Source organism: Periplaneta americana, chromosome 16 (assembly GCF_040183065.1).
Source record: "Periplaneta americana isolate PAMFEO1 chromosome 16, P.americana_PAMFEO1_priV1, whole genome shotgun sequence".
Lineage (NCBI taxonomy): Eukaryota > Metazoa > Arthropoda > Insecta > Blattodea > Blattidae > Periplaneta > Periplaneta americana.
In genome coordinates this window covers 146,369,542-146,393,605 of record NC_091132.1, presented here as the reverse complement: position 1 = coordinate 146,393,605, position 24,064 = coordinate 146,369,542, and the positions used below count along the sequence as shown (strand labels likewise).

Here is a 24,064-nt window from a genome sequence, read left to right as displayed (position 1 = left end):
CTTTTTTTTATCATCCATAAATTCGATCAGATTTGAACTCGAAGACCTTGGATTGAGTGAGAGATGTGATGACCACTAATGGATCGTGGAAACTAATTTACATTTATAGTGCATGTTTTAGTACTTTTAGACGTAACTAGCCTACATTGTAGTACATGCTATTGCAATGTATCCCTGCTCGAACTAACACGTTCATTTTTTAAAATATGTAATTAAAATTTCCTCATTTAAACTCAGTGCTTACTTCAGCGAAATCGGAAAACTTGTATTCTTTCTTGGGAACTTTTAGGGAATTTAATTCTTCAGAAATGCACGAATTGAAGCGGATCCGGTTGCATAGGAAACTGGACTCGAAATACACACACAACATAAACTGAATCTAATAAAGAATATCACCTTATTATATGGCGTTCCGATTTCAATTTTGCAGAGTTAATTGGAATTGTTTTCCATGTGTACCGTCCGCCATGCTTCTTCTGTAGAGGGTGGCGTCGGGGAGTGCAGCGCCGCTAAAATTAATTCCGAGTGGTCTTGAGAAAAGGAACGAACGGGCGCTTTCAGAATTCCTTCTCTTAAACTTCCCTCTCCCTCGTCTTCCATCGCTCTCTCTCTCTCTCTCTCTCTCTCTCTCACACACACACATTTCCTCTTTTTCTTCAACAGACGCTCTGGTTTCTTATTCTTCTGCAGCTGGCGAACCAAAGAGGGAAGAAAATGGACTCTGCAGGCACGATGATGGGTTGCCGATTCTCGAGGTGGAGACAAGCCCTTCTGAAGGAGGCGGGGGCGGAGCCAACACGACAACAGCAGACTCGATGACGTCTGCAGATGACACGATGCAATGACTCAGTCCCACGAGTCTGCTCTCTTTGGAACGGGTCAACTTGTTCAAAGTGCACAGTGCCTAAAATGTATGCAGAGTCTGTTTTCAAAGAACGCAATTATCAAAATATAGAGTGATTCTTACAGAACTTGATCAAATCTCTTTCCTGCGAATGAAGGTAAAATGGTAACATTCGCAAGAGATTTAACTTGATACATGTGAAATAAGTGCACACCACATCAGGTGGTTCAGCGACCGCACTTCTTCGCTAGGCACATTTCGACAAGATTATTCATGTTTTCTTTTATGCGCGCCATCACACTATCAATATTTCTGATTTCCCAAGAGATGTCTTCCAGCTGTTCCAGAGTTTGGAGTCTGTCATGGAAAATTCTATCTTTGAGATAGCCCCACAAGAAGAAACCAGGCTAGTAAGATCGGGTGAACGTGGTGGCTATAGACGAGCAGAGATGATTCGCTTGTCAAAATAAGTGGATATATGTATTTTCATTGACTCTTCGGATGTATGGCAGATCACTCCATCTTACTGAATATCTCCTTATATTAATATCACGTCATCAAGATTCTGCACAAACTCTGTTATAGCTTCTTGTATGCCTCGTATCCCCCCCCCCCACAAAATTGGTCCGATAATTCTTAAACCAGATATGTTGCACTATACCTCTTCTTTCACTGGGTAAAATTGGGATTCGTGTATGTCATATTGTTGCCCTCAAACTTCGTTCTGAGTTGTCGTTGGAAAGATCAAAGAAAGATCTTGTGACACAATAACACACAAACACAGAGGAATGTGGAAAAAAGGGAAGACTTGACAATGCTGAATTTGCAGTGAAAGACCTGCCCTTGTGCAGAAAACTATGAATCACTGAAACACATGTTCTTCGATAAGATACATTGTCTTTTATTTTTTCAATTGTTCACGGACTCCTGCTGTCCTCTGTTGATAATGTAAGTATGGTGACATTGAGTGCGCTTCATTTAAAAGTGATTTGAAATGAATCCGTGTTATAGTTTCTATTTCGTAACTAATTTAACGGATTCTGCTATTATAAGAATTATCCTGTACTTGTAGTGTGATTTGCATCACCATGATCATAATCAACAGCAACATCTTTTACTGTCACTCCTACGCTTCACGGTGTACTCTACGCTTCACGGTGTACTCTTATGTCTGTCCGTCTTTAATGTGTGTTTGCATATTTTCTCAAGTCTGTCTATTAGTTGTAGGTAGAGGTCAATTTGGGTGAGTTTGTATCTTACATTTTGTAGGCTATATGTTGCAACCAATTCTTACCGATTCTAATTTTTATTTAGTGCGCTATATTTTCTCTTAATGTCCTGAATTCTGGAATATGTGTTTTGGGTAGGTATTCAGTTTTCATTATCAAAAAATGCTGGTATAACAATCGTTTCATAAAACTTTATTATTGTTTCCTTTCTTTTTCGCTTTGAAAGATTGAGTACGGCAGCACACATGATTTGAAATTTTTCTATTTATTGTTGATATCATTTCTGTGTATGTGGTCTCCATCACACAAAATTATCACAGCTGCAACGCAAGCTCTTCGGTCTATTCTCAAAATCGTTTCCTCACTGTCAGGATTGGTGCCAGTAATAATCTTTCGCAGGGACAAATACAGCTCTTATCAAAAGTTTAAGGACACCCCTCCATAAATGATATTTCACGCTTGTCCTTATACTTATACTTTAGTCTAAACAGAGACCAAATTCCTGTGAAAAGTCAAGTTTTTACTGCAAAACTAATCTATGTATCTTCCAAACTGTGGATTATGTACGAATTTTTCTGTTATGGAACTTATTGAGACATTACATATTGTGTAGAAAAAAATTAATTACTACAGAATGGGTTGAGTTAGATCAGTGAATTTTGGAATGGAGTTAGATATTATCTCCAGTCATTCTTCCACATCCCAATAATCTGGGACTTCACGTCCACAATCACTATTCGACCTATTTTCATTTTTTTTTTCAAGGAAGACATCTGAATTTTCCACACTTGTAGCAAACTCCACAGCTGATTTACTAAAAATGGAGAGAATAAGCTGATTGACCCATGTTACCAACTCCCAATGTTATGGTGTAAATGGCACTGGTGGACCGTTTGCCGCGAATTTCAAGTTCAAGAGAATTTTAGAAAATGACCATTTTTTCGAAAGAAAAAACAAAACAATCTGGAATACAATACTTGTACGAATTGTCACAATTTTTTTAACAAAAAGCAATAACTGCACAAGAAGTCTTTCAGATATGTTTAACTCTATCCCAAAATTCAGTTATCTAAGTCAACACATTCTGGAGTAATTATTGTTTTCCCTACAAAATATGCAATTTTTCAATAATTTTTCATATAAGAAAAATTGTTATCTAATCCACAGTTTGGAAGATAGACAGATTGGGTTTGCAGCAAAAACTTCACTTTTTTTACAGACATTTGGTCTCTGTACAAACATCAGTAGATTTCACATACGTATAAGGACAAGAGTGAAACATCACTTATGGAGTGGGGTTTTTAAACTTTTGGTAAGAGCTGTACAATCCAGAGAAGATTCTTTTGAAGTTCAAACTATGTAATATGTCACAACCGTGTAATCAGCGTTTAAAGAATCCGTCATAAAGAGCTTATTCACTTTAACATGAATTATAACAAAATGTGTTACAGAACTGGAATTTCGTCAATATTGACAACTAAATGCTTGCACTGAAGTTCATCCTAAGGACGGAATTTTCATCATTTTACAAATATCATGGATATAGCTAACTGCAAAAATGCATGTTTGTAATTACGGTACATGAAAAGATATTCGTATATCTGGAATAGAGTCACATCCAATATCGTTTGAAATCGGTTTTGGCATAATTAATACAACAAAAAGAGAGCAGAATGGTGGCAGAATGAGAAAACGCTACGGAGTCATTCCACGTCAAATCGCACAGCAATAAAACACGACCTTCTCGGAAATGGTCGAATTTTTTTTCATGAATTCCAGACATCAAATAAGGAGACTCGTATTTTTTTTATTTTCACAATTGTTAATTATTTGTGTAGTTATGAATATTTGAAGTTACGCAAATTATGCGCGCACTCTTACATAAACTCGCTTGGAACTCTGTGTCTACATATAATTGAGATTTGGGGTTTGGCGCATTTGAAAGACGAAATACAACACTTTTATTACTTTAGGCCTATCACAAATAAATTTAAAATTTGGCCTATTTTTTTAATCGTTTCTTTTTCAAAGCAAAATTACTATATTAAATAGCCAAGTTAAAAATCTGAAAAAAATATAGACTTGTTCGCTGATGTATTATCTGTAAACTACTGCATTTATAAATATGGGATCGGCACCCATACATTTGTAATAATTTATTTACCGGAGGCATGCACGCGCTCGCGATGCCCAGCTAATGAACAGCTTGCAGCCATAGGCTAGAAGGCTGCCCGTGGAAATTCCCCGTTGCATCTGATGTCACCAAACTAATCAGCAAATGATTAATACCTTAGGAACAGTAAATATCTTATCTAAAATTATTTTATTATTGTCAGATCAGCTAAGAGGGGAAGCCCTTCACAGTGTTATATGTTTATATTGTAATATTGCCAAGTGTTTGATGATACCAAGGCTGGGTAAGGCAGTAAACTTTACGGCAGTAAACAGATGGCAGGAGAGAAAAATAATCAGTTTGGGTTTGAATTTCACGGAGTGACGTGACTTCTATACAACATGAGTGATGGTAAAGATCGCGTAATATATAACAAGTGTTTAAATCCATTTACCTTCCTAATCACGCTTTTAAAAAGAAAAGTACTAAGACGCGTAAGTCGCGACTTATTGATAAAGCTCAATTTAAAGGAGTCTTTGAGTGTGCAAATATGTGATTTGTTCCGAAAAAATCAATCAATTTCCGCATAGGTCAGGTGAAATTATATGTGAAGCCGGTAGTTCTTATGATATTAATAAACATGAATCAAATGAAAGTGCGGACAGAGAAAGTGATTATCCCAGTACTTCTTCTAGCAGTTATATGGATACAGTGCTAGAAATCAGTAATATTGAGGAATTAAACAAGAGTTTGATGTCAATAGAATCCCCTATCAAGAAAAGAAAGATACAACAAAACGATACCCCCGTGAAAAGTTTCAAAAGTAAAAGGCTCCCTAGCACGTTAAATTTTTCATGTAGAAGATGCATCATCATCCATTTCAAAAGTCAGCCATATTTTATTTTTGACGGAATGCAAAGAAAAGTACAACCTGAAAATTACATAGTTATTGCAGACTTTTCTGAAAATCATTCCTTTGTAATACAAGATTCAATACAAGGTGTGCATTGGAACTATATGCCAAGCCACAATACAATACAATTTTAATTTTACTTCCTACTTTATTTTATTTTATATTCTCTTATAGGCCTAATAATATAATATCTGAACTGTGACCGAACACGAGCGCTGCTCATTCGGTCTCAAATTTTGTTAATACTACTGCATCTCCTTTTTTATATTGATTGTATTATTTTATTTCTATTTCTCTTGTTTGTAATTATATTCTTTATTCTGTATACTTAAATAAATAAATAAATAAATAAATAAATAAATAGATAAATAAATAAATAAATAAATCCTTTCGTAGTATATTTCAAAGGAGATACAGAAATTCGTTACAAAAGTAATGTCATCTCAGAAATCATGAAACATGACACCGATCCCTTTCATTTTTTTCAATCCGAAGTAATCAATTTCTTAAAGTAAGAATTCAACGATATGAAAAAAATCATCTACTTTTCCAATGGATCAAGTTCACAAAAAAAAAATAAAAATAATTGCTTACATGAAGACGATTATGGAATTAGTGCTGATTGACACTTCTTTGCAATGTCGCATGGTAAAGGTCCATGTGTTGGCATTGGAGATACTGTTAAAAGACTTGCCACGAGAGTTAGCCTATACAAGATCCTATAACAACACCAAAAAAAAACTGTTTGATTAGTCACAAAAGACATTTCTAACGTTTCATTTATATTTTGTCCATTCAAGAAACACAAAAACCACACTGAAAATTTGCAGGCCAGATACCATAATCTAAAACCAATAACTGGTACATTAAAATTATATTCTTTCATTCCGTTGTCAAAAACTGGAGATTTAGTAAAACAATTTTCTTTCAAGAAAGAAGGTAGGCGAATGAAAATTTAAAGTGTGAATGAAAAGAAACATTTGGAAAGCATAATGTACAATTATTTGAAGATATCATAATAAGTAAATTAGCAGTGTTTCCTCGAGTAACTTGATCCGTACTGGGTGTAATGTTGCAACATTCCGTCAATTATCCAGCACCGATCGCTTCCCGTCCACTGCTGCTGCGCCGACCGCTACACATTCTGTCATAAGTAATTAAATTTCCATTAAACTATTGGAGATCCCATTCTGATTTTTTCTGGAATTATTAAGAATACTTCAGTGCACCTAGTAGGCATTTTTTAGATTTTTAATAGGGCTATTTCACATTGATGTATATGTTTTAAAAATTGAATTATAAAAAAAATATTTGAAATAATTATATTAAAATTAGTTAGTAAATATTTAATAAAAGACAGTACTTTAAGCTTTTAAATGCATTTTTCAAAAAAATTTTAACATCAATATCGTCAGAAATATGACGCTTTAAATGTTGCATTGTGCGACATTTTTAACGAATTTTAACATGTAATATTTTAAAAGCATGTGGACTTAGGAGGAAATAAAAATACACTTGTTGGTTTATGAGACCCATAGAGTTGGTAAAAAAAATATAAACGCGATCAGAAATATGAAGGTCAAAATTTGTATAATTTTGTGCGATTTGACGTGGAATGACTCTACGGAGACTGATCTTAAAGTAACCTAACTTGGTGACGCCGGATCGAGTCATATGAAGTAAATGTTATGGTTTAATGATATAATAGATTTCCTTTGAAAGCCTTTAATACCATTATTTTCTCACAATTCCTCAGATTGTTAATCTATGTTACAGTTTTACATTTGAAATTGTTCTTCTATTATTACATTATATCACCTATAATAATTTTATGTTCTCATGCATTATTTAAAAGATCCGAGTAATTCAATTTGTGTTGTCTGAACTTGGAAGTTACGTTACGTTTAGTCTATAGTTGTGAGTTTGAATTCCGACTAGGGTACGAGTGCTTTTAGTATTGTCAATAAGGTGCTTCTTACATCGAAGGCTGGAATGGTATTTACGTTATTCAAGGCTGTCCCTCCAAGTGACTGTGCATGAGGGCAAATTGCTTGAAAGATGAAAAGCTCAAAAGCTAACAAGTGCAAAATACTTCAGGAATAATATATTTAATCATCTTCACGAATAGTATCCCATGTTGTCTGTTTCAGTGATCAAATTAATAACGTCTTTCAAACGTTTCCGAAGTTCTTTCTTTTCCTTTCCCCTGGCATTCCAAGGTTATAGAGGTAACCTGTCTTGATTCATTCTTGTCAGATGATGTATCCGGATTTGTTTGCGTTTGTATTAATTTGGTCCAGAATGAACACGATATCCACATCGTGCAGAATTCAGTAATTTGTTTAATTATCTAACAAAATGCATTCAGTTAATCTTCTGAGAAGTAGAATTTCTGATGTGAGTAACCCTAATAACTCTAGTGAAGAAGGTTAAAAATTCTTGTAGTGAAACTTGTTTCAAACAGGTAATGAGACCAACGTTACACAGGGGTAATTGTTACATAGGTGCTTATTAATGAAGAAAAAATCATTTCATATCCAATCTGCTCACATGGCATCACATCATTGAACTAAAGTCACAGATTAAGATAACGATTTGAAATTGACAAATCCTAGCAAGAATAAAGCAAACTGATCATAGGAAAAGGAAAACAATCTTCATTCTGCAACATGGAACAGAATAGAAAGAAAAACAAACATCATTACTGAATATTAATTCTTCCTTTTCTGCTCTAGCGAGTTCAAGACAAATAGGAAGAAATAAGATTCAAAATAAGAGAAGTTACCGAGTTAAGGAAACTAAAAAAAAATCAATTATTGTTAAGTAAAATATCATAGCTACTGATATAAACTGTAGGTTCCTTCAAGACAAAGACTTATCGAAATGTTAAACGCGATTGCCTAGTGGTCGATTTAGTGCGTTTAATTAGTTCATATAAATAATATAGTATTAAAGAAAAAATGGTCGCCCTCGGTAGCGCAGTTGGTATAACGCTGGTCTTCTATGCTCGAAGTTGCGGTTTCGATCTCGGCCGAGGTCGATGGTATTTAAGTGTGTTTAAATGCGACAGGCTCAAGTCAATAGATTTACTGGCTTGTAAAAGAATTCCTGCGGGACAAAAATTCCGGCACACCGGCGACGTTGAAATAATCTCTGCAGTTGCGAGCGTTGTTAAATAAACCACAATTAATTTTTTTAAAGAAGAAATGAAACAAAACAGCAGTTTTAATTCCTCTATCTATAAAAAAGCCCATTCTTCTCATAGTTATGTGGTGAAAATAAGAAAGTTGTGAGAAATATTCTACTCACCAGAAAACTCGAATGGTACAAATATCCTTGAAGTACATACCTGAAACAAAAACAAGTACAGTTTAAGAGCTTGTGAGTGATATCTCTGTAACTATAATTCCTTCCATAATGTCTGATAGGAAATGTAAACATTGCCGGCAGAGGAGAGAAGTATAATTGCTGTTCATCCAATGGCAGAGGTATCATTCCACGCTTGTCTTGAAGTTGGGCGGTCTGGAAAGATATAGCCTATCCTTGTCCAACTTCAAGACAAACGTGGAATGAGACCTCTACCATTGGATGAACAGCAATTATACTTCTCTCCTCCTCTGCCGGCAATGTTTACTTCACCTATCAGATGTTATGGAACGAAGTATAGTCTACGAACACTAAACAAGGGTTAATAATAATTGCTGCGTCGATTGGCAGAGCTGTAATAGTAGATCGGGAATGCTAAAATAACGCCAAGTAAATATTAGAACCCAGAGAAAGCTTGAACCGAAAAAGTCTTTGTCCACTATAAATCTCACTTGGATCCAAAGCAATATGATAATTTGTATTCAGTATGGGCAATTAACTCGCCGGGCAGCTACTTATTTCTGTGCCTTGGGGCAAGACATTGGTAAGTGCCAATATGGACCATGTATGGATATAACCACTTTCTGAATGTTCCCTTGTTCTTCTATCTATGTCTGCAATTTATTTGGTTATATCTGCCATCTAAGAAGATTGTGAGAACAATTTGAAAATAGAGACACCATTTAACTTCAGTCAAGACAATAGTAAGCGCCATTCGTGTTGTGAAAATGGCTGCTACTAGGAAGAGAATATTCTTGCAAGGAGAAATAAGGAGTCCAAACGAAGAACCATCATCCACAGGGGATACTAAAAGTGGTTCTGAATATGAATCAAGTGTTTTAAACGAGAGAAAGAGGGAAAAAGACAACGAAGAAACGAGGAAACAAAAAAGCGAAAAAACGATTAAACTACACAAAAAATGGATAAACCGAATAGAGAGAAAATAGAGGTAATACAGAGGACAAAATAGAGGAAACATAGAGGGCAAATTAATGGTAAAATAGAGGAGAAAAGAGAATAGGAAGAGGTTATTGTTTCAAGGAGAAATAATGAGTCCAAATGAAGGGCCATCAACCACAGAGGACGCTAAAAGTGGTTCTGAATATGAACCAAGTACTTTAAACGAGAGAAAGAGGAAAAAAGACAACGAAGAAACGAGAAAGGGAGAAAACGAGTAAACTGAAAAAAATGGATAAAACGAATAGAGATAGAAAATAGAGGTAATACAAAGGACAAAATGGAGGGAAAATAGAGAACAAATTAGTGGTAAAATATAAGAGAATATGTGGAGAAAATAGAGGGAAAGGTTAGGGAAACTAGAAAAGAAAATTGAGGAGAAAACAGCGAAAATGTAGAAAAAGTAGATGAGAAATTAAAGAAAAAATGAAGCAGGACATATAGCCATACAAAAGAGAAAATAGAGGTAAGATAGAGGGACAATAGAGGAGAAATAAATTATAATCCTTCTATTTTTACCTCTATTTCTTCATCCATTTTCTGTTTATTTACTCCTCCATTTTCTCTCTATTTTTCCTCAATTATCACGTCTATTTTCCCCCTATTTTCCCTCTATTTTCCACTTTATTTTCCCCTCTTTTACCAATTGATCGTGCAGTCTAATTGCATCTCTTATACCTTTTCCCTTTCTGGAGCCAAATTCCTCTTCTTCCAGCTCCCCTTCAACCTTAGAAAACACACTTCGATCCAGTATTCGCAAGAGAATCGTGGGATGTGATATCAGGCTGACAGCCCTAAACTCATTATATTTTTTTGCATTATTTTTCTTCAGTAGGTACTAACAGCAACGCTGTCTCCATCAAATATTTAGGGTTAGGTCATTCTCCTTTTTTCATGTAGGCCTATTTCGTTGAATAATTATAGAATTTCTCATTAGCGATTAAAACTTATCAAAATCGATTACTAAAATACTTAAGGAATTGCTGACTTTGTTGTAATCTATGTAATAAAAGTTACAGAAAGCAATAAGAACTATTGAATTACAGATGAATGACCAAACGAACATTATTGTAATTTGAATTAAAACCACATGATATGACAGGTGTTTCAGATTTATAGCAAAGAATGCACCTCTTCAACAAGATTCATCAGAAGAACTGATATTATAGCCATTCATCCGAAGAAAACCAAAGCTGTACGAGTAGTTCTCGATCCTACAGTTCGTTTCGAAACAAGAATAGACCAGTCAAAAAAGGTGATTCGGAAAATAAAAGTATTTATGAACCATGTATTCCTGACATGAGCATCCGTTACGAAATATCAACTGAAATCTTGACACTGCAACTTGTCCAGTCGGTCAGTCCTAGTGAAATGGAGGAGTACACGAGAGCGGAATAAGCACACCTGATTTTCGAATACGGATGAGCCATTGGGAACAGTAGACAAGCTCACAGATTGTATCGTACAAGTACCCACGTAGGAGACATCCGACCCATACCATTTTTCCATGACTGTTCCAAAAGTTAAGGGAAGGAGGGCACGTGGTGTCAAATTGCAATTCCATTTCCACACAACTATTTTTGCTTATAACTTTCGACTCAGTCATTTCCGGACCAGGGTTTCTTATCTCAAATTGATACATGTGCCTTTCGCCATCATCCCTAAAAGTTTGTAACACCACCTCGGAAAGATCCTGTATAATTATTGTAATATTATTGTAATGTATTGTATTTGATTAACGTTTTCTGGGAATGATTCAAAATGTTCAGTTTTAATAAGAGTTTGGTACCATTTTTTTTAAAATGTACCTATATATCATTTACTACTTTTCAAACACTCAGAAATTTTTGTTTTCTAGAGTTCAGAATACTTTTTGTCTGCCATTGTTATTGGTCTGATGTTTTTCAAATAAATATAGTCTATATATACAGTACAAATTGTTATTATTTAAGAATTGGACACTCTTGTCCAATATACATATAACATTATTTGGAACTGCACACAGTTCTCGATGTACAATGCTGGCTATAATTTAACATCCGCCTGCAATAGAGAATAACTTTTCAGAGCCAAAACTCTTGCTCGCCAGAAATGCATATTCTTGCTCAATGTACTGTAGAGTACAATGCTTCTCAGAATCCAACATACTTACCTAAATGTTCTGACCACAACTGAACACCCTGAACAACATAATGCTAGTGAAAACTGAGATCCCCCTCCTTTTCAGAAAGGTAGAATTTAAAACTTTGCACATTATAGAACATTCGTCAGAATTTTATACCCTTCTGCGTTATCGAATGCTTGACAGAACTCAATATCATTATAAAATAAAGAATGCTCGTTAGAAATTAATAACCTTCCCAATACACAATGTTGGAAAGAAATGAACATTTTTGCACAATAAAGAATAATGCTGAAAACTAAACCATTTAGTCCAAAATGGAATGCTAGTCACAATTACATATCTTTGCCAAATATAGAATGTTGTGCAAGCATTTTATAGAAGTCTTTTGAAGCATTCAAAGGCAAAGGACTCGAGTTACGTCAAAGTTAAGTGTCTTAATGGGTAAAATCGAGGGAAGAAACCAAGCAGAGCTATAGAAAATCGACGCCAGTCCCGGAAAATGAGACATGGATATTGAGGAGGAAATGAAGGATTCATTTGTATGATAGGTTAAGAAGTCAGGGGTGTTTGATGTTCTGAAAATGTGATTGCCTTTCCAAGCCAATCTGTAACAAGCACGTAAGAGGAATGAGAAGCAATCAGATACCACCTAGGAGTCCTGATCAAACCAACATCAATCACCATCTATTCCACAATAACAAACGATACATGCACACGAAATCTCCCCGGAACTCAGGAAATTCGAAGCTCTTCAATCGTCAAATGAAATGAGGTATGACAGACACAAGCGAATAGCTGCTAATGACCATATTAATAAAAAAAACTTGGCCGGACCTATACTGGCGGCTTGATGTTCAAGTTATATGGAAAGGGATTAATACATCACATCAGGAATTCTGTTACAACAGAAAATTTGGGAGTATTCACTTTAGTAGAAAATTTCTGAAAATCAATCAGAAAAATTCACAACTATCTAAGCCAAATGGACACAGATTTACTTAACAGTTTTATAAATGCAAACCTTAAGGGAAATGTATATAGGACGACGACCAGATAAATTTAAAGTCTTTGGAGATGAAACTATCTAACAGAGATAAAACTGTGTACTTGAATACGTGATAAGTTCTTAGTAACGACGGATTTAGACCAAATATTGTTAGATGAGCCATTCCGGACTACACCATCAGATTGAGACCAGCTCTAGTCAGTCAGAAAAAGGTATATCAATAAAACAGGCGATTTACGATCAAAGAGAAATACAAAACGTCCTCGACACTTGATTTACCGAATACATACATACATATATATATATATATATATATATATATATATATATATATATATATATTTCAAGTTTACTGACTACGTACATTTTGAACTCATTATTTTTAAGATAAGTTTAATGTATTATTTTCTATTTATCTATTTTTTTTAATTGTATTAGAAGACAATGTTACTTTAACAAATTTTTAGACTTGACTCCCTAAATATACATTTCATTTCAATCACAGGCCTATTCATTTTTTTAAACCAAATTTTACTTGAAAACAATCAACCTATTTTGAACAATTATCGCACATTACACTAAAGATATTTACTGAGTGATTCTCAGTGATTCTTGCAAACCCATTTATTACATTGACTACATTTCCAGTCTGTTTTTCTAGTTTTTTTTTAGTTTGTTATTGAACTACGCTGTATCAACTACTAGGTTATTTAGCATCGATGGGTTTGGTAATAGCGAGATGGTACGTGGCGAGATGAGGCAGAGGATTCACCACAGATCACCCGACATTTGCCTTAAGGTTGGGGAAAACCTCGGAATAAAACCCAACCAGGTAATCAGCCCAAGCGGGAATGAAACATGCAACCGATAGCAACTCCGGATCGGCAGCCATGCGCCTTAGCCGACTGAACTACGCAGGTGGCTGTTTTCTTAGTTGGAACACTAACACAATATTTTAAAATAATAATAATAATAGATTGAGTTGTTATTTACTAAGTGGGTTTTATTTTAAATCATTTAAAACATAATTATATAGGGGAAACTCGGCTAATTCCGCAGTACGGGTAATTCCGCAGTAATGCATATATATTATGATTTTACTGCGGCTTTATAATAGCGTCAAGGTAAGTTGTGAGAGGCTGTCAACAGGAGGCATATCCTTTGCAGTGCTATAGAAAAAAATCAAGGATATTGGTCGACACCTCTGTCGGCAATATAGTGAAACATCGAAAGTTGGCTGTTTTTCGTGTTTTGCTACACAGCTGTGAAGCATTGTTACATATAAATTGTTCCATTTATGTTACTTTCATAATGTATTTCATAATTATTTACTACTGCGGAATTAGCCAAGTCCTATTGCGGATTTATCCGCACTATTGCGGAATTATCCGAGTTGTTCTTTTTCAACTGTAATGTATGTACAACTAAATATATTTTCATTTTAATAGGTCTCTTTATCTCATTTGGTAATGAAAGGTTTCGTTCATGTCTACATACCTTAATAATTTTTTTCAATAAACATTTTGATAAAAATATGATGGATTTACTTCTTAATATTGCGGAGTTAGCCGAGTCTCCCCTACATATACCAAAAACACACACACACTCGTATATATATATATATATATATATATATATATATATATATATATATATATGAGTGTGTGTGTATATATATATATACACGCTCAGAAGAGCTTAAAGAACAAATATATGATCTGCTGAAATTTTATCTTCACAGCATCAATAAATATATATATATATATATATATATATATAAAGTGTATGGCCTGGGTATATATTGTACCCACATAGTAAACGAAGGGGTACAAGAAGGGTTAAAGTAATATGACTGCTCATAGGAGCAGGAGGGACAATACCAAAATTTGTAGTGGGTTTCTTTAAAACACTCGGGATCCCTAAAAACGAATAGGCCTCCACCGATTTAACCATTTTGGCTATTAAAGGATTTATACGGATTATACTAAATCATTTATACAATACGTAAAATATAAATTATATTACTGTACCTATGCAATTGTTTACTCTTATTCACCGATGCTGTTTGACCATCAATACTTTTACTTTTATTAAACCGAGTTATGTACGGTACACTTTGTTAGATAAGCAACCTACAAATTGTAGGAAGTTTTAATAATATAATAAGTTATATGTAGTCTAATAATTGTAAATCTATTAAAAGCGTAATGTTGGCAAGCCGAAGAGTATGAGGGAAGATCGGTTTTAAATTAAGCTACAATATTAAATAAATTGTCCACCATATGAGAAAGGAAAATATAACGATATCGGATTCAATTAAATGCACAACTCGCTGGAGAACGGAATGTTAGCTTACCTATAACACACTGGGAGACAAGTTTTAAACCAAACTAGTTACGTAAAATGGGAATACATAAGTATGCTTAACCAGCGTAATTCGAGTTAATAATCACCATCTGTGCCACAACAAACAATCATCATTACCTTCGTGTCAAATATTTTTGTGCCGAAGTCATAATAATTTATGTTTGATAATCTTGGACGTTCTAAAAATTATTTAAACCAAACTAGTTACGTGAAGTGGGAATACATAAGTATGCTTAACCAGTGTAATTCGAGTTAATCATCACCATCTGTGCCATAACAAACAATCATCATTATCTTCATGTCAAATATTTGTGTCGCAGTCATAATAATTTAAGTTTGATAATATTGCACGTTCTAAAAATTAAAGATACAATTTAGCGCAGATCTTTCTTATATAATATAGAGCGCACTCTCGTTTGTAACGATGTGAACTGTAAGTGTTAAGCTTGGAGAATGAATTCAAATTCCGTGTTAAATTTGTCCAGACGTTGAATAACATATTCCAACTTTCTCGATAACATGGTTGGATAAGAAAGATCGTTTGTCATCTTTCTTCACACACGATTCGTTTATATATATGTATCCAAACCCACCACAACAAGTACAAGACATATTGCATGCGTTGTACAAAAGGATGAAGTATCAAATAAATATTTCATATCGTCCACAAAAGCGCCCACCTCTATCCGGCCCATTTACAGCAACTGGTAAACATTTCAACCTAAAAAATGACTGTATAAAATTTGAAAATTATAGTACATTACAAAGATCAGTAATACATGGCACAAATACTGCATAAAATAATATAGATCGGGTATAGAAAATTACGTTGAAGACCATGTGGAGTGTTTTGGGCACCCCATTCTTTATTTACACAATTCGGTTATTTTCTTAATCTAAACACAATTTATTTAACTTAAAAGTGCTTAAGATAAACAACTACATAAATACTTCAAACCCTACCCAATCTATTTTAGTGTCCTCTGAAGGTATCTTACAAGTCAATAAAACAAAAATAACTCATGCGAATTTTACTGTTTTAAGTTTACAGCATAACTGTAAAAAAATGTATACAGTGTTTTACAACTTTTTTAAGAAAGCAACTTTTGTATGATAGAAACAGAATTCAAGCTTCAGAAGGCCCTACTCATATAAGCTGAAATGGAATTTGTAATTTTCCTTACGCGGTCTCACAAAAATATTTAAAATATCTCTAAAACCAGCTATTTTATCAGTGGCTTTCCTCTCTTCACTAAATCTCAGGATACTAAGCGACACTTTGTGCATAGTATTTTCTCCTCTCTGACTTGTGTATATAATTATTGTGTACACCATTTCATCATCAAAAAGTTGTTTGAAAATATTTTCAATGCTGTTAGTCTCACATGATCAGCAGGACCATATCTAACGCTCACTACGTTAGCACAACTTTTAAGCGTAGGTGGTAGGAAGACTTACATTTTTCTCCATTTTTGCTGCAAACATAGATGATTCATCACTACTGGTGTCTCTTGAATCCTTATCCATTTTCACTTGTATCACCATTAAGCTCTTCATCGACTTAATTGTATCTACAAATTCTTCCACTATTTCTGTAACATCTGTTTCAGAATCAATTAACTTTTATCCGCCATTACTTTACGGATAATAACGCTTTTGCATTACTTCTAGTCATTATACATCGTTTCCATATATTGAGGCTCACAGCTCCTCTGCTTATTGTCCATAATAGCTATGAATCTTGTGGTCTGTATACTTTGATACTGTCTATCCGACACATTATATAGAAATCGGAATCTTGCGACAACATTTGGGATCCCTTCCTTGCCAGTCAGTTTAAGAGAGGTGTGTATTAAATGATTGAAAGAATTTTAGTTTTGTCCTTTAAATGTGCTGAAATTTGGTCCGAACAAATGTAACTTTTATTTTCGTTCAGCAAAAGTATTTATTTTACAGAGAACCCTATTTTACCTGAGATAGGTATGTTAGGGTTATAAATACATAATAACAATAATAATAATAATAATAATAATAATAATAATATGATATTGATTAATGAATTCTCCTATTGAATCAATCTTACGTTTCAATTATGGAATTAATACAATTTTACAAATCTATAAATTCAGCAAATCTCTACAAAGTTTTATAACTTATACACATGAATGAATGAAATGCAATGAGATGAAATTAACTACTAAAATACAATCTTATATTTCAATTAAAAAGTTTCATGAAATGTGTACTACATTATAACCTAAGCAAATAACTAATCCTAATATTCACTAGAGTGTAGTTTAAATTACTGTGGGTTGATACCTAGCAAAAGTATTTTACAATGTTACATTTGTTCGGTTAAAATTTCTGCATATTTAAAGGACAAAACTAAAAATTATATCAATTATTTATTATCACAATATAGTGCTCTTTTAAATTGACTGATAATATTGAGAATTAAATTAACGACTTTCTCAAAACATGCAATGAAATATTTCGTATAAAACAATTTTTATCTCGGATAGGAAGCAAAAACGAGCAAAATTGTATGAAACTTTTTTGTTCAAAATATCTCAAAGAATAACCTTCTTAAATTAATGACATTACTTACGGTTCACTCTGTATATACCATAAGCAAAGGAAGACACTAGAAGACACCACGAGAGATATTAATCTAATTTTTGGTATTATACAACAGACAACATTGCATAATATAAAAAGGAACAGAAATAGAAGATCTTCGCTTTTTACATCACAAATGTCACTGTCTAGTTGAGTCGAACCTCTGTCCGCAATGTAGGAAGTCGTCCATCGACTGAGTCACGGCCGAGCCATATCCCATTAGTGGATAAAGTTACACAAACAACTGACATCTCTAAGCTAAATGCTTGTTTTGTAGGGGCAAATGAAGTTTTACATAAACGCTCTGACTTCATACCGGCAAGCATTTTTCCGGACACAGAGTTAATAAGCACTCGTGCGTGAACTCTGAAATTGAATTTTTTAAGCATCACGACACACTCTATCCTGTCCTTTTGTGAAGAGGTAGGAATAAAAACAATAATTTAGAAAAAGTGTCAGAAAGAAATAACATCATAACAGTTCATCCAAATCCTTGTCAACGCATTTCATAAAAGAATAAAAGCAAGTAGGCCTAGAAACAAAATATTATTCCTTCCCTGGTACACGGAGTATGTTGTTGTTATTATTATTATTATTATATTATTATTATCATTATTATTATTATTATTATTATTATTATTATTATTATTATTATTATATATCTAAAGTGCGACCGAACACGAGAGCTGCTCATGCGGTCCTCAAATTTATTAATATTATTGTGTCCTCTGTTTTATACTTATGTATTATTTTATTCTATTTCTGTTGTTATGTATTCTGTATTTTGTATTTATGTGTATTTTTGTAAATATTTATAATATGTAATTTTATATTTACAATCTGTAAACTAGCAATGGAAAAAGCAGTAAGTACTCATCAATAAATGAATATAATATATACAACTTCGAAAAAATCTAGACACTACCATCTATCTATCGATCTACCCACTTATCTACTTATATATCCGCCCAGTGACACATCTATCCATCTACCGTTCACCATCCACCAACCCATCTACCCAGCTACCTGCCCATCTATCTATCTGTCGATCAACCTACTTAATGTATATACCCACCTATCTATCCATTGATCTAGCTATTGTTTGTTAATCACGAGATGAAGAGCCGGAGGTGGGACGGCAGAGAGAAGAATGTTAGTGATATGAATTGCTTACATTATGTGACGCAGTAGCGGTACTATTCATTAAAAAATATCCAGACTTCATCCGTCATTGCTTTATCCTTGGGAAGTGAGAAGTTAAGCTATGAGGTGCGTTCAAGTTCTAAGATCTTCTATTTTTCTTTTATCAAGACTGAAGGCAGATAGAAACATACGATTGAGCTTAAAAGACCAGAGCACTCTGAGAATGTGTGACACAGATGGCAGCACAGTACGGCGCACAGAACTCGAGTGGCTGCAACGAGAATTAGAAAGTGTTTCCATACCATACTTCAAATGACGGTCCACACCTGTGGAGTAATGGTTAGCTCGTCTGGCCGCGAAACCAGTTGGCCGTGGATAAGACAGTTCAAAGAATTAATTAACTCTTTTTGTGTATATACATTTATTTATGTTTAGTTGATCCATTTTTGTTGATTATAAGATTAAATTACTTTAGGGATAACAGCGTAATCTTTTTTTGGGTTCGATTCCCGGTCGGACAAGTTACCTGTTGAGGTTTTTACCGGGGTTTTCCCTTAACCCAATATGAGCAAATGCTGGGTAACTTTCGGTGCTGGAACCCGGACTCATTTCACCGGCATTATGACCTTCATCTCATTCAAGCGCTAAATAACCTCAGATGTTGATAAAGCGTCGTAAAATAACCTACTTTAAAAAACTTCAAATGGCGACGTTCTCATTACAAGATCAGCGTGTTATCATAGAGTTTCTCCACTTGTGTGGCATGACACCCATCGACATTCATTGTCAGATATGCTGCCATGGTGTCATGGTGCGTTCGTGGATGAGACAGTTCAAAGAAGGCCGAACACCATGTGACAATGAGCCTAAAGTGTCTCGACCGGACCGACAACAGGATTGCGCGAGTGGAGCAAGTGCAGCAGTCACATCCATGACATCAACACCGCATGTCTCACTCAACTGACCATGAATGTCAATAGGTATCACGCCAAGCAATTGGAGAAACCGGATAACACGCTGGTCTTGTAATGAGAACGTCGCCATTTGAAGTACGGAAAATACCTTCTAACTCGAGTTCTGTGCGTCATATGGTGCTGCCATCTTTGTCACGCATTTAAAAAGAGTATTCACATCTTTTAAGCTCAATCGCATGTTTATATATGTACCAGTCCTGAGAAGAAAATTAGGAGACCTTAGAACGCCAACGCACAGAGTATTAATTACAATTCGTACTATATTAAGCAATAATATCGTTAATAGTTACTTTATTAAAATAATTAGTATCTTTTAATTTACATATGCATATTGTCGCTAATGTTTTCGGCATGAGTAATAACTAATAAGATCGTTACTGGGATGCTTATATGAGCGATGTTTATAATTAATACCCACAGTCAAGAATGTCATATTCCTTCCGCTCGTCTTCTTCCGAGTAACCAACTATACCTGTGAACCTAGTTGTCTACCTATGTACAGGGACACCATTTTATTTTTACTTAAATTTTCATTGTACCTGAGTTTTTCAATGTACTTCACTCCCACCCCTTCTACTAATGAAGTTCAACCGTCCTCCACATAGATCCAAGACCGCATATAAGTCATAGTAGCCTTACGGTCATAGTAAACAGTACGTTCCAATAATATGTTCGCGTTTTCCAGTGACGAAAGAGCTTTCAATATTGCATCATTTTCCATTTGCCTACGTCGCATCCCGGTTTCCTCCACTGCTTCTATTTGCCTCTCTGTAAATGCTAGTGGCTGGGCTGTCTTAGCTCCTTTCTGAGAACATTAATTCCTGTTAGGAATTGGACGTCTACGTAATATTATACCCATACAATTGTTTAACATAACTTAAATAAAAGGGCCTCGTTAAGTAATTAACTGTCACGTGATTTCCTCCCTTTCTACGATGCTGCGACGTAATCACTTGGACGGACAGTAGATAGCATGTCTGAGTATTTTTATCTTTTCGAATCGGGCAGAAGTGAAGATTGAATTTACAGTACGTAAGGTCTCTTTTATAGAGTAGGTGCAGAATTATTTCGACATGAGTTACTGATACGAAGTGCGAACCTGGTAATTGGAATTATGTACGTATAGTGCGATGATATGCATATTAGAACTGAAGCCTGTATCGAAATGAATGACCACCATTTTAAAAATGTGTTTAAATATCCATATTATGATTATTTTTCAATGTAACTTCATTCTCTATAGTGTACGCTAATGTGCTGTAGACAGTATAATATACACTGCATAATGAATACGTCCGCATGGAAAGCTCAGTTCGTGAGTAAAAACACTCATTGTTAACACTGTACTGTATTTTGATTAAACAAAATCCTAATGAAAATTACCAAACTCAAAATCGCGATATTTTCTAGTTTACGTAAATGGATGAACTACTTTTCTTCCCTCCTATACCTAGTAAAGTGATTTGTTTGTATATTACGCCTGTATCATAGAACTCCAGTCGTGGAAGGGGGTAGCAAACGATGTTTCCGGTTCTTAATCGTTGATCCAAAGGTATAGCCAGGTTAATATTAGAAATGTTAGTAAAAATAAAATGATGTCCCTGTATTTATTCATCTACCCACTCACCAGCCAGACAGCTTGCCCATCCATTCAATCACCCACTCTCTCATCTACCCATCCATCCATCAATCCTTCCAACCGTCGTTATTACAGCCCCTATGCATATGTCTCACCTTACATTTTACATCGAATTAAAAACTAAACGGACATGGTGGCATTTCAGCGACATCGTGAAATGCTTCTATTTTCAAGAAACATAAGAAGAGTGAGAGATGATGAGGAAGGGAATGGAAATAGATGAGAAAACAAGTTTTACGAAATTGATGGTCTTGTATTCAAGTCCCAATATTTTTGCTAATACTATACCAGCATTTCCTTCTGAATGTACAATCATATCTACCATTTAATATGAATAAGGAGAGTACAGCGAGTCTATAAATTGTACATTGTTAACCGCATCAAGTGATTTGATAGCAATTTTAATTAGATGATCCAGTTCTGTACGCGGTTCCGACTGCAATGCAATATCTTAGATTAAAATTAAAGTCAAATTGAATCCCCACGGAGAGTGCCCCACAAGTCGAGATGGGAACTCACTGATCACTACCGAATTCTACCCCCTCCACTGAAGAGCGGCTGCTGAAATTACAATCTGCCGTTCTGGAGAACAGCATTTGAATATTTGACTGCGTTTATTATTTCGAGGCACTAAATTGCACTTTCCTCCATAAGTAGGACGAAATACCAAGAGGAATACATACACCGACAGACAGAAGAGGCAGTTCAAAAGCATTTTTTAATTTCCGTTTCGGAAAAAGAGAGACAGAGAGGGAGAAAGGAAAAGATGAGGAATAAAGAATGGGCACAACATGTCCGCATGCGCTTGTTGATGGTAGATTCCAATATGGAAGAATTCGCGAGACACATCCTCCTCTAGTTTCACTCGAAATCACATTCCAACCACACGAATCTGCTGTCTGCGAAAGTGGTCTAAGTCTACGTAAGAAATTACGCTCTTTCACACTGTCTGAAGTTCTTACAATGCCGATACACTCTAACTCTAATTAAATTTGTACCTAGCGTGTAATTCAAGATATCTGAAAACTATATAGGCTCTATGTATGTTGGTGTATAGGTATTTACGATGTGAAATAACTTTGCAGACTGAAACGGTACGCTTAAATGAATAGGAAACCTATGTTACGTTTGGTGATTAAATGCACGGTTAATTAAAAAATTAAGTTTGAGGTTCCAGCAGTCTGGCAACCTCGCCGCTAAAAGTCTCCTTTCACATCTCAATACAAATGTAAGAGATCAACGAACTTTTTCTTGAACCTATACATCTTCAGTTCTTGAGTTTCAATGTGAAAACGCAAGTAACAAATTATGTCAGGACGATCAGCGAGTTTTTCATGTGGGAGTAATGCAGACTTAGCTATTTCAGGTCATTGCGGATTATAGGTGAGAGTTATGAAAATGTCAAGTTTGTCATGCGTTGAACAAAAGACATAGCATTTTGGTGTAGCTGCTGCATGTTTCGTGAACGAGTCTGAAATGTATACGGCAGAATCGCTTTTCCCACTAAGAAATCTTGCTGAGGTAAATGAAGAGACTACAAAATCTTGTAGGCCTCTTTTTTATCAGTAAGTAATACATTTTGATCTTTTCTTAGCAATTGTAATTTTTGCGCTTCCTCCTGACAATACTGATCTATCAAATATTCCTGGATTAACTTGTGTGACTAATGAATGTGTGAGAAATGTATGGATTTTGCTTCAAATTTATACAAATATAATTAACTAAACGACATAATGACGTCAATTTAGGAAAACACATGAATAGATTCAGCCAGTTTAGTTAGCAACTGTTGGATTTTCAGAAAGGAAAACGAAAATAAAATTCAATATTGCATACATAAGAAATCAAAAGGACAATGATAACCGAATTCATAAGAAGCGAAAACAAAGGTAAATTACATCAAATATTCATATGTATGAGGTCTCGCCCACCTCATTGAATATTACACGACTAATATGAATTAGTCTATTGTATTATTACTATTAAATACGAGAAAAATTCGTACCGGTACCGGAAATCGAACCCAGGACCTCTCAGCTCTGCGCGCTGAGCGCTCTTACCAACTGAGCCATGCCGGGACACGATCCACGGCGCCGGCCGAACCCCTCTCGTAATGCTATTTTACGGCCTTACTACCTGCACTTAAGACGATACACGTCATATATGCAGGAGCGCATATTTAAATGACTTTGTGGCCATATTCAACATCAGTTTCATGACAACTGCTAACAGTTTAATACATCAAATATTCATATGTATGAGGTCTCGCCCACCTCATTGAATATTGCACGACTAATATGAATTAGTCTATTGTATTATTACTATTAAATACGAGAAAAATTTGTACCAGCACCGGGAATCGAACCCAGGACCTCTCAGCTCTGCGCGCTGAGCGCTCTTACCAACTGAGCCATGCCGGGACACGATCCACGGCGCCGGCCGAACCCCTCTCGTAATGCTATTTTACGGCCTTACTACCTGCACTTAAGACGATACACGTCATATATGCAGGAGCGCATATTTAAATGACTTTGTGGGGTAGAAATAAGATATCTAGTCGCATTAAAGAATAAACATTAATAACTTGTATCGAAAATTCTACTTACTTGTTGAAGAGAATTGTAAAACTTAATGATCTCTCAACTGTTGGAATTATTCAGTTTCTGAGAAGTCAACGGATAACGGCTGCCGAATATGAAGATAGTTAATTAATTAGTTTATTTACTTAGTTTATTTATTTATTAGTGAATGAGTGTCTGAATTAATAAA

General features: G+C 34.9%; 1 protein-coding gene and 1 non-coding gene across 2 annotated transcripts in view; both read right to left on the bottom strand.

The window, feature by feature from the left end:
• luna overlaps window positions 1–24,064 on the bottom strand; it is a 644,320-nt gene that overhangs the window by 382,568 nt on the left and 237,688 nt on the right. The gene's annotated exons all lie outside the window — the stretch shown is intronic.
• Window positions 23,640–23,715, bottom strand: TRNAC-GCA (transfer RNA cysteine (anticodon GCA)). The gene has a single exon. It is a non-coding gene; the product is annotated as a tRNA-Cys (tRNA).